Source organism: Leucopleurus acutus (genome assembly GCF_964270905.1).
Source record: "Leucopleurus acutus genome assembly, chromosome: 16".
In the NCBI taxonomy this organism is placed as follows: domain Eukaryota; kingdom Metazoa; phylum Chordata; class Mammalia; order Artiodactyla; family Delphinidae; genus Leucopleurus; species Leucopleurus acutus.
The window spans coordinates 15,246,936-15,258,902 of NC_139158.1; positions in this window are offsets into that span (position 1 = coordinate 15,246,936).

Consider the following 11,967-nt stretch of genomic DNA (forward strand, 5'->3'; position numbering starts at 1 on the left):
CAACCTTGACTCATCAACGTCCCCCTTCCCAAAGGCTAAGCTAGAAAGCCTCAGGGAAGACCCCCTACATTTCAAGGGCTTTTTCCAACCCCCCCCCCCCGCATTTGTCAACCCCAAACACAATCCATTGCTTGGAACTGGGATGTTCAGAATCATTAATTGGTGTCAGGAGTGGGGTATGCTAGAAAGGCCCTGGCTCATGGTAACAGGTGGTTTAAGAAGAAAAAGGTAAAAGGGCAGGGAAAGACAAACCCTTGATCCCTGGATGGCATTCATCCTATGAAACTACAACTATGCTGCAATCTGTTACTAAAGGTAAAATTTACTAAATAAAGTTTAGAGATAATAGTAGCCCGACTCCCAGGGAGTTGGCTCTTGGATCTATAAGGAAATGCAAAATAATAAGCATGCTAAACATACAGCCCCTTGATGATTATTATCCATAATAGCTAAAATGAAATTAAAAGAAAGTGTGGGTTGGGCCTTGATGCTAAACCAACCTCAGATTTAGGTGAGTCTGAGCTATGGCCACTAGCCTCAAAGACATACCTCAAGGAAAAAATTGTGCAGGATGTTAAGAACAACAGGCCCGGGGAATTCCCTGGAGGTCCAGTAGTTAAAATTCTGTGCATTCACAGCAGGGGGCGCAGGGTCGATCCCTGGTTGGGGAAATAAGATCCCATCTGTATCTCCCAGGCCATTGCTAAATGGGTGGTAACATTTCAGACTGCTGGATTCGTCGTCAAAAACTCTGATCTGTCCATTATGCTAGAGAACCCCTGGTCCCTTTCCCTGTCTCTGGTTAACAACACAAGTTTGGAGAACTTTGCATCCAGGCTTTATACAAAGAAAGGGACACAAAACAAGGGTCATAAAAAATTAAAAATTGAATTAAAAATAAAAGGAATAAAACTGCCTGTATTGTCTACATACCCCTAACATTTTGTTGGCCTTCATGACTGTCACATTTCCAGTTCTGAGCCATAGATTCAAATGGAAATTATCAGGAGGCATTCATGATTCAAAATTAGCTCCCTTTACTAGATTCCTACTTCCCTGGTTATGCATAAATGCAAATGAGGAACCTCTCCTTAACTACTGAAAATATTACAGAATCTGCTGCAATAGCAATAGCTGCCCAACAAAAATTCTTATACTTTCTGGCCAAAGTTGTGGAGGGTTTTCTCCCCAAAGTTGTTCTTGGTAATAGGATAGCCCTTGATTACCTTTTAGCTGAGGAATGAAGTATGTGTTCCATGGCCAACACCACCTGTTGCACCTGGATTGACACTTCTGGGAACGTTGACACCCAATTACATAAGATCACTGAGCAAGCCACTTGGCTTAAAAAGATGACTCCTTCAGCAGGGTCATCTTTGACTTATTTGACTTTGATTGGTTTGGGTCTTAGGAACCATAGTCCAAAGTGCGCTCCAGACACTGGGGATTATCCTGCTTATTTATAATCTTAACGCTCTCCGAGGTGCATTGTATTCTCTCAAAAGCTTTAAGTGCATGGTTACAGCTGCTAACCACCAAGCAAATGATCTCCCTAAGACTGGGACATCTAAAAAGGAAGAAAGAGAATGACTGACTTAAAGATTGTAAACTTGAAACTGTGACCTGTAAATATCACAGGGATTAAGCAAAACTGTTATGACCTATGGACACTACACAAAGGACTGACAAAAATTGGAGAACTTCAGAGCAGTAGCTGAGAGTGGCACTAATGCCTTAAAATTTTTATCACATCTTTCAGCTAAGCATAGAGTCTGATCAAAAGGGGAGAATCATTAAAAAGGAACAACAGGCCCAAAATGGAGTCACTTGTGCTAAGCCCCACATCAACAAACCAAGACTTAATACCTAACCTAATAACAGTTTCAACATTTCCCAGAACGTAGTTTTAACCAGTTGGTCTGGAATTTTCTGGTCAGCACCAGTGAGGTGCCACACGGGCCCTTCCCATCCCCCAGAGGAAGACGAGGTAATCCACTCTCTGCCTAGAAAAGCCTTCCTTTCAGTACAGCTCCTCTCTACTTGCTAGATAGGATGTTGCCCAAATCATGAATGGTTCAGTAAAGACGATTAGATCTTTAAAACTTATTCAGTTGAGGGACTTCCCTGGTGGTCCAGTGGTTAAGACTCTGCACTCCCAATGCTGGGGGCTCAGGTTCAATCCTTGGTCAGGGAACAAGATCCCATGTGCTGCAACTAAGACCTGGTACAGCCAAATAAATATTTTAAAATAAATAAATAATAAAATTTATTCAGCTGAAAAAAATTTTTTTAAACAAGGGACAACAGAAAGTACCTCTAAGATCCCTGATCATGAAGAAGGTAGTCAATGTGAAGGAAGGGCAAAACCAAGCAACTAATAAAACCAGGGAGTAGAGTGTGAAGGAGTTGTTTCATTTTGTGAATTGATATTATCAGCTTCCTGAGGAAACTTTACTAAAATGGATTGTGAGAGTAATTAATTTGGGGACTGGTCACTGGTTGAGTGCTGCAGAGTGGAAGAGCATGTTTGGGTTGATACAGGACACACAGCTCACTATAGAACAATCACAGATGGCTATATGTGATCCAGACACACACGAGGTTATTCCTGAGGGCTCAGCCAGCCTGGTGGACTGGAGAAAACATCTGTTAACCCTGAGAAGGGAGATTGCCCATCACCCGCTATGAATACCAAGTGGAACACCCCAAATGAAGCAGCTGATATGCTTCATATGTCAGCCATGTGGCACGGGCTTTGTGATGACTGAGATATTTACCTGATGAATATGCCCATTACCCAGGACATGGTAAATGCTGTGGTTAAGGGGTCCCCTTTCACATAGGCACCCCATATAACCCTATTTTTGCAAAACCAAAGAACAGTGCAGGAAGCTTTATCGAATTTCCTGTCTCAGCTTCCCCTCATAGGTCTTACAGATGTAACCAAGCAAAGGGCTCATGTACCCAAGCGCAGAAAGCCAAACTATGACAGCAGGTGTTTGCAGCAAGGTAAGGATTTACTGCAGGGTGCCAAGAAAGGGAAAGGGAGACAAGCCTCAGATCCACTCCAACTTGATCTTTGAACTAAAGGTCTTTTGGGGTTTTTTTAAGGTGAGGAACAAAGAGGCTGGGATTAATCATTTCTTATGACATTTCTTAATCATAGTTTTGGAAGTCAAGATGTCTCTGATGTATGATTCTCTGACCAGGTGGTCCATGGCTTGGGAGTCTGTGAGCTTATTTTACCCCGAAGAAACAACCTGAGTCTGTACGTTAATGATGATATCTATAAGAGCAATTTTAGTACATTAAAGACTTTATCGACAACAGCAAAATTTTGGTCATCTGATTCTGGTTGGCTAGTGTTCAGTTAGCACAGAATTGAGGTTAGAGGGGACAAGAAGGGGAATAAAGTTTTGCATAAAGGGATTAATCATGAACTCGGTAAGGGAACTTGGTTTTAGAAGAACTCAGTTTCACAGGTGGTAATAAAAACATTAAGTTAATTAACAAGAGAATGCAAAGAGGCCGAGGGGAGACTCAAAGGACTTCCCAACAGAGTGGAAATTTTTGAATGGTTATTAAGAAATAAGGTGAATAAGCAAATATTGATAGGAGCAAAACAAAGAGGAAACAGAAAGAGGAGAGTCATGAGACCCGTCCCAGCAGGAGGGAAATTTTTAGATGATTTTGGAGAAATTGAAAAAGTCAGCAGCTATATTTGTCTAGAAACATTAAACATAATTTTTTCCATTTGTACAGGGCTAATGCACTGTATTAAATAGGTAACGTCTTATCTACATGGGTTTGATGACAGAAACTAATAAAGTATTCTCTAAATAATGAAAAAAAAAAGAAAAGTAAAGGTCAGAATGCAGAAATTACAGTGAGAAACCTGACCAGTCATCGTTTGGGACAGTGGTTAGATTAATCAGGTTAAAGATTGGCAAAAGCGCCTTGCTTCAGTCCCTCACTGGTGACCAAAAGACTTTGGCACAAGAGTGGGCAAAGTGGTCAGAAGGTGGAGAAAAGTTTCCAGGACTCCTTGATACAGAAGCCACACCTATTGGTGAAGCCCCTACATGGGCAACAATTAGATCAAGAGAATGTAAACATGTAATGATTGATAGGATTATGAAAGTTGGAATGCTTAAACAGGTTATATGTAAAGAATTTGTGTCTCCTTTTATGGGAATGGATATTATCTTTGGCTGTGGAACACTTCCCCTACCCAGTATTGCAAACCAAAACCTCTGGATGAAGTCCTAATGGAGGCTACAGTTAGAAATGTAAGGTAAAAGTTTGTAGGAAGATTGATATGTTCCAACAGTCTTTATAGTGGTTGCATTTCTTTTACTTGGTTGTATTATGAGGGTGGACATCTACTCTCACAGGGGAATATTTCCCCTACGTAGTATTGTGTAAAACAGAAGGCATGTAAATCCGCCCTTCCAGCAATGCTAATTGGACATGCTAAATGGGAATCAGGAAGATTCCCTGAGCTCACACATTGTAGAATAGATGCTGGAGTGTAGGTGTGGACAAATTCTCCCTGTGATAGCCCTATGTGAGATAGCCCTGCGTGGAGCACAGACTGGGACATATGGCAAAGCCTGTGAGCAATGCCTACTGGGACTTAGGACTGAAGAGTTGAAACACTCTAATGAAGATGGCGGTGCCCAAAAGAGTTCCATAGTAAAATGGAAATTGCTTATATAGGGTCTTATTTTGGGGAGAATGCAAGGAGGACATAGATACCAGCAGGGAGCCTTTTCCCCGCTAAGACTGACTCTGGACCTGTGTGAGGAGTTGATGGATTCTATTGTCACTTGGTCAGTGCCCTATAAACAGCTCTCCTCTGACAGACAAAGAGCTACTTGGTTTGTAGATGGCAGTTCCAAGGTAAATGGACAACATTCTGATTGGAAGGTCACCAATCTGATTGAAGGAGGTAAAAAGAGATCAGCCTGGTGTGCTGAATTCCATGCTGTTTTCCTAGCAGTGATGGAAGAGTTGAACAGTGGTAAAAGCCCCTATGTTTGGGTTTTTAATGACTCATGGGCAGCGGCCAATGCCCAGTCCATTTGGTCAGGTGGGAGGTTAATGGAAACCTGACCTGTTAAAGGGATGTCCATAAGGGGCGCAACCCTAAGGAAATCAGAGGAGTGCATTAAATTAGGACATGTCTATGCCCATCAGAACTCCCTTCCAGGTTTGGAAGGTGACTGCAATTAACAAGCAGACATTCCCACATGCTCTCTCTTTTTCTTTTCTTTAATATATTTATTTATGGCTGCATTGGGTCTTTGTTGTTGTGCTTGGACTTTCTCTCGTTGCGACGAGCAGGGTTTACCCTTCGTTGCAGTGCACGGGCTTCTCATTGCGGTGGCTTCTCTTGGTGCAGAACACAGACTCGAGGCACGTGGGCTTCAGTAGTTGTGGCACGCAGGTTCTAGAGCACAGGCTCAGTAGTTGTGGCACACAGGCTTAGTTGCTGTGCAGCATGAGGGATCTTCCCAGACCAGGGCTCGAACACATATCCCCTGCATTGGCGGGTGGATTCTTAACCACTGCTCCACCAGGGAAGTCCCCCCACATGCTCTCTTGAGATGGCCCCTTGGGTCCAGAAATGAGGGGACATGGGGGTACTGCAGCAATGCAGAGATGGGCTGAATCTAGACATGTTCCTTTTGCACCTGTTCAATAACAAAAATTCAAACAAGTAAATTTTAAAGATCTAATTGGCTTTATAAAATGATTCATGAATTGGGCAGCATCTCATCTAGCAATAGAAAGGAGCTCCATCAACCTGCAGGAAACAAAATGTCTTTAAAGGTAGAGAGGGAGCAGAGAAAAGGAAATTATCAGCAACGCAAGCATTGTTTTAGGCAAGGTCATCCTTCTAAGTGGGAATGGAAGGGGTTTATCAGCAGATTTCTTCCTTGTGCTGCCCAGGAAATTCCAGGTTTGCTGGTTAAAGGTTGCATTCCTGGGGAAGATTGAAACTGTAATTAGTTATGTATTGAGTCTTGGTTTGCTGACATGGGAACCTAACAAATGTTACTCCATTTGGGGACCACTGTCTCCTTTTTATCACACTCTCTAAGGTACAAAATGTCATTAAGAACTGTACTGTCTTCCAGCAAAAGAGACAGAGACTGCAGGTGGTTAGAGACTGCAGATTCCCTGGTGGGAAGGCCCTGAACATAGCTGTCAAATCAGACTGATTCTCCTAGCCCTGGGGGCTGCAGATGGATCCTGACAGGAATAGACACTGACTCTGGAATGGGCTTTGCTTACTTGGTGGTAGATGCAAATGCTTAGAGCATGACGAAAGAACTGGAAGAGAAGATATTATACCAATATGGATGGCTAACCATCATTTCTTCAGACCAAGGAACTCACTCTAGAGCCTATAATGTCCAACAACGGGCAGAGAGATGTCCTCCTTGGAGTACTAGTTTGATAGAGAATTGGAACTGACAGTTAAAGCACTGGTTGTCTAAAACAGAGTGGGGGTGGGGATAAAGGCATGAAAAGCTGGCTTACATGCCTTCACAAGTGTGTATTCATATCCAACACAAAAACGAGTGGGGCTAAAAGAGTGTCCCTACTGGATAGATTTCTCCATTTTTTTGGTGGACCTGTTACATAACTGAACTTGAGTCTGCTCACCCGCTACACAGCAAAGCCAGTCTACTGGTTATGGTGAAGGAATATTGCAGGGCACCAAACAAGGAGAATGGGCAGCTCATGCTCAAAAGACCTGAGCTCCCCAGTGGCTTTCAGGGAAGGGTTTTTAAAGGTAACACTTGGCGTGAGGGGTGCAGCTCCTGCACTTTCTTCTGATTGGTTGGTGGTGAGGTAACAGGGTGATGTTTCTGGAATCTTAATCATCAACCCTCTGGTTGCAGTCAGTCTGGGATCTACGTGCCTGTAGTCAGCATGTAGTTAGCATCCTCCACCTGAGTAAGAGTCTTAGTTTCTGCAGAACAAATCAAAAACATGTGTCAGATCATTATGTATGTTCCTTGAGGAGGAACTAGGACTCTGTTTTATCACTGAACTATTGTTTAAGCTATCGTTACTTTTCTTGCTTGACTACTTTTCCTTTGTAGCTGCATTCCCTCACTTCCCTAATTAGCTTGAGTCTGCTCTTTGAAGCTCAGGGAAATCTTAGGAGACAAAAGCTTTCTTTCTACAAACAAGAAATGAGGGACTCAGAGGGGCTTTTGTACTTGGGAAGGTCCCCCAGGATCCTGCCTGGTTTCAGATCTGGGCAAGGGAGGTTAGGGAAGGTGCTGTTATTCTCTCTTCCTTGCATCACTTCAACTTTTTTTTCTTTCCTCCCCTTTTGATACAGTGGTTATAAGACCAGGGCTGCAACTACAAAGGCAGGAAATGGGGGTGATTCCTAAGCAAGAAACTCTGACTGTGTTTTTAACCTTTATGTTGGAATTCCTAAGGGCCTGATGGGGCAGGACATACCTTCACCCCATCTGACAAAATTGGGGCTAACAATAAATACAGCTATATTGCCTGGTGGTAAAGATAGCCCACCAGTTCTGTGCCTGTGTAACCTTACGTTTTATGAATAGAAGTGGATTGAAGGGGAGGCATTTGCTACACCAGTGCTGCTGCCTGCAATCTAGACCAGCACAGTGGCCAAACTTAATGTCTCTTCCAAAGGTGGCAACGTTTGGGTATAAAAGGAGAGAAGGAAAAATAGTAGTTCCGGGTAAAGGAATGAATAAATGGGTTATGTAACAAGGGAAATCTAATATTACATTAACACCTCCAAAGGGGCTCAGAGCAAGAGATGATGTTGTCTCTTAGCTCAATTATACCAAAGGCCTGAAAGGGTGAAGCCACGTGTTGCTGACTCCACTTCTGCTTTTGGAGCCTCACAATGTTAAATGGAAGCCTGAGAACCTGAGTGGCCTCACCCTGACAGGCTTTTTCATACCATAGGACAATGGACTGGATTGTTACCAGTAGCTGATAGTTATTAATAGGGATTCTAGTAATATACCAGTACTTCTGACTTTTCTGGTTGTTTTACTATAAGAGAGCCATATTGGAAGACCAGCAGTTGGACTGCGATATTATGATTTACAATAAGAAATATATATTTGGTCATGGCCCCTGGCACAGAGCTTCTAAAACTCTTGGAATTCAGTGATGTGAGTGGCAGAGGTATCTTTTGTTATGTTAATGAGGTGACTTTTGGAAAGCACCTAAGGATGGGGGCTGGTTGCCAGTAGAGTGGACCAAATGATTACAGGGTTGGAATTTTCAGCCACACCGAGAGGGGAGAGGGGCTGGCGATTGAGTTCAATCACCACTGGCCAATGATTTAATCTACATGCCCATGTAATGAAGTCTCTACAAAAATTCAAAAGGACAGAATTTGGAGAGCATCCGGGTTGGTGAACACGTGGAGATTTGGGTAGACTGATGCACTCAGAGAGGTCGAACACTGTACCCTTTCCCCAAACCTTGCCCTCTCTTCCATCTGGCTGTTGCTGAGTTACATCCTTTTATATTAAACCAGTAATCCAATGAGTGAAATGTTTCTCTGAATTCTGTGAGCCACTCTAGCAAAATTAAGCAAACCTCAGGAGGGGGGATGGTGGGACCGTCTAATCTACAGCCAGCTGGTCAGACGCACAGGTGATAGCCTGGATTTGCAATCAGTGTCTGAAGTGATGGCGAGGAGCAGACTTGTAGGACTGAGCCCTTCACCTTGTGGAATCTGATGCTCTCTCTGGGTAGTGTCAGAATTGAGTTAAATTGCAGGACACCCAGCTGGTTCCGAGAATTGCTTGGTGATATGGAAAACCACACACACACACACACACACACACGCACGCACGCACGCACGCACACCATTCAAACTGGGGTGCTCAGAACCATCAAAGCTATACTTAAAAAATAATTAAACAAGGGTGCGCCTGCCCCCCCCCATGGATGCCACAACTGTCGGACTTTGGGGGCCCAGCCTAGGGCAGTGCTGCAGGGCCGCTGATCCCTAGTGCTCTTATTGACTGTATGTATGGACCACCCACCCTCCAGCCCGGGGCTGCTCAGGCCTGGTTGCCTTCATGGAGGAATCCTCCCCAGGAGGGCAGGGGTGGGTGCTGGAACCTTAATTCCTCAGCCTCCTGGGATTCGGCCAGCCAATGCTCTCTGTCTCAAATACTGTGCTGTGAGTTGTTTCAATAAAGAGCCCCCAGGGCCGAAAAAAATAATTAAACAACACATTTAATATTCTCTTCAAATCAGTGTGAGGGAGGATATTTTTACAGCCTTTCACCAGAATGATCTGTGCTTGCCTCAGTAACAGAGGCATGGACACAGGCCCCACAGCTTAATTTCTGCATCCGGTGGTTTTTTTTCTTCTTCTCCTACTATTTATTTTGATTGAACAAGAAAATCCTAATTCAAAACTATAGGTCAATAGAATGGCTGCATGTGTTGACAGCTGTGCATGATAATTCTAGATTTCCAGATAAAACATGAACACCTAAAGTCATGAAAAAGTTTCTCAGATGACTTTATTTTTACTTTATTTTTTATTTATTTATTTTGGCTGTGCCGGGTCTTAGTTGTGGCACGTGGGAGCTAGTTCCCCAACCAGGGATTGAACCTGGGCCCCCTGCATTGGGAGTGTGGAGTCTTACTCACTGTACCACCAGGGAAGTCTCTCTCAGATGACTTTTAGAGTTTCATCAGGTGCTAAGTTGATGAACATTCCAAAGAGGGGAGCTTGAGTGTTGGGATTTAGGAAGAGTAGCACTGGATTCCTAGCTCTGTCTTTGATTGCATTCCCTCAGACTCTGTGCTCTGCTACAGCGTTAAGATGTAGTTTTGAATCATGTCTACCACGGTATTATTTGTTATTTGTTTTTCTCTGATGAGTAAAGAACATCTTGAAGTCGGGCAAACACAAAAGTTCGTAACACAATTTGGTCTTAAGAAATCCCAGTGGCTTTTCCTTCACCTTGAAAATTGTGATATTTTGGCCTTAGACAGGTTTAAGCTATTTAAGATACTAAATAATATATTGCTGAAATGTGAAACTTGAACAAACCACTTGAAATTTTAAAACTGGGTTTATGTTCATCATCAGAGTCTGATAAAAATTCTCTGTCTCACTAGCCGTTTAAAGATCGCATGGAATTACAATGGAATGCTACTGTACAATAAAAAGGAATGAAATATTGGTACCCACAACAATATGGCTGAACCTCAAAATCATTATCCTGAGAGAAAGAAGCCTAACAAAAAGTAGCAAATCCTGTATGATTCCATTTACAGAAAATCTTTTAAAAATTCAAAACTAACATATAAGGACGAAAAGAAAATCAGTGGTTGCCTGAGATTAAAAAGAGGCATAAAGTTGGGAAAACTGGATCTCTACATGCAAAAGAGTAGCAAGGGCAATCCAGCATCCTTGGCAATGTACCGTCCCACTCGGGCAGTATAGCTGAAGGGTTCGTTGTTAGGGCTCATATCGGGGCTACAGCATCAGCTTCCTCATTGCCAAGGGTGTTGGCGCCCTCTGAGCCGGGACATGGAGGACAGTGAGGACTGACTCAGGCTCTTGCAGGCACACCCAAATGTCTTTCCACATATCCTGACCCCACAAGTGCTTATTTATGATCATCCGCCCCTCAGCTTCCCATTTTCTAAGCTATAAGGTTAATCCCTTTAGAACAGCCCAAATGTAAGTGCAAAGTGTTAACGGCCAGAGTTCATGACTGATCACCAGGCAAACCTCTCAGCCCACTGGTGCACCCCAGCCAGACCCATCTGTATACCAGGCATCAGCAGGCATCTCCCCCACTCCCTCCTTACAGGCCACAGGGGCAGGATTAGGGGCAGGAGAATTTGGAGGACAGGGTGTCCCTCTGCTGCGGACGGGCGAGCCCTTTTGTCAACGTGAGAGTTAGCGCCAGGCAGAGGTGGGTCGGTGACACATGTTGTCAACCTTCCACGTCAATAGGAAGGGAGATTCTTACCATGATTGCTGTTCCTTCATGAGAGACTCCACTTGGACGAGTGCTGTGTGCACTGCTAGGAGCTCGTGCTATATGCAGGTTTATTGGGTTTCTACACCCTTCTAGAACTGGGACCAAAATCCTAGGGGTACTCCTTCCTGTTGTCTCTGAGGCTGTGCCAAACTCATACCTCCCAGAGTCACAGACGCATCTAACTCCAATGGTAGTCCTGCTTGGGGGATGCCTAAAGCTTCAATCTGCTTCACTAGTGTCTTGCCTTCTCAAAGGCGGCTTGTTGCTCTGATCCCCTGTACCACACGTGCCCTTCCTTTATCAGGCAGTATAAGGGACGGAGGCACTGTGCAGGGTGAGGAATACAAGTCCTCCAAACCCCAAATCCTACAGACACTTGTGCTTCCTTCCCATTCTTAGAGGTTGGATAGACTTGCACCTCATCCATCACAGCTTCTGGGACAGTGTGCCCCTTCCCCCAACAAAGAAGTCCCCAAAACTTTACGGCAGTGCCTGGGCCTTAAATTCTCTGTGGGATCACCATCCATCCTCTCCCTCACACATGTTCCAGCCAAGTCTGCAGAGTGTCCTGAGCAGAGGCAAGTCTTCCTATGTTAATATTCTATCATCAGTGTAGTGGGCCCGTGTTACTAACGTGGGGAAGGAGAACAGGAACAGGTCTCGGGCTACCATCCCGTGACATACGGCAGGGCTGTGCAGGTAGCCTTGGGGAGCACTAGAAAGGTTCACTGTTGCCCCTCCCACGTGAAGGCAAATTGATCTTGAGATTCAGTGGCCAAGGGTCTACTGGACCTCTTGTGCGAAGGCCTTTTATATGCCTTTATGTGCTCTGTGGGTTCCTGTTACTTGCAGCCAAAAGCAATCTTCTGTGGAGACATTAACCTCACTGCTGGTTCTGTAAGCTTCTTGGAAATTATGTGACTTGCACATG